Source organism: Pleurodeles waltl, chromosome 6 (assembly GCF_031143425.1).
Source record: "Pleurodeles waltl isolate 20211129_DDA chromosome 6, aPleWal1.hap1.20221129, whole genome shotgun sequence".
Taxonomy (NCBI): Eukaryota; Metazoa; Chordata; class Amphibia; order Caudata; family Salamandridae; genus Pleurodeles; species Pleurodeles waltl.
Window position 1 is genome coordinate 425187324 of NC_090445.1, and position 603 is coordinate 425187926.

The 603-nt window shown below is 49.8% G+C and overlaps 1 pseudogene; it reads left to right on the forward strand.

Annotated features, from left to right (window-relative positions):
* The first annotated feature begins 248 nt into the window (after positions 1–248).
* On the forward strand, positions 249–357 carry LOC138302241 (5S ribosomal RNA; annotated as a pseudogene).
* The last annotated feature ends 246 nt before the right edge of the window (positions 358–603 follow it).

Sequence of the window (603 nt, forward strand, 5' to 3'; positions counted from 1 at the left end):
TGACATGGGTGGGGCTCCGAGCCCTTTTCTAACTACTAATGCGTCTCACAAGTGAAAAGCATGCGCAAGCGCATGCGACGCAGGCTCGACCCTAAAAATGGTGTTCCATGTGGGTGGGGGCATTGGGCCTCTGGCAGTGAGCGCCTGTCCGACTTCCCAAGGGGAGCCTGTGCAGGTGCGATTAAGAGCAGCAGGCTCTGGGCGGTGGGCTTGGTGAGCAGAAGAGAGCTGAAACTGCAGCTTTTCCTGCCTACGGTCATACCACCCTGAATGCGCCCGATCTCGGAAACTAAGTAGGGTTGGGCCTGGTTAGTACTTGGATGGGAGACCGCCTGGGAATACCAGGTGCTGTAGGCATTTAGCCTCTCGCAGACACTAGGTGCTGCACATCTTGGCTCAATTACACAACTTCCTCGCAAATTTCATTTTTCACTTTTTATTTCCTGTCTTAAAAAAAGAAACAAAAAAGAACAGCAATAACACTAAAATACACACTTTCCAAAGGAAAACTTACAATTATTATGCACTTTACACTCGGCCCAAGCTGAAGAAACATTTGCTCCACGACGGGCAAAGGGATCCCTAGCTAAGGCTTTGCTTTCT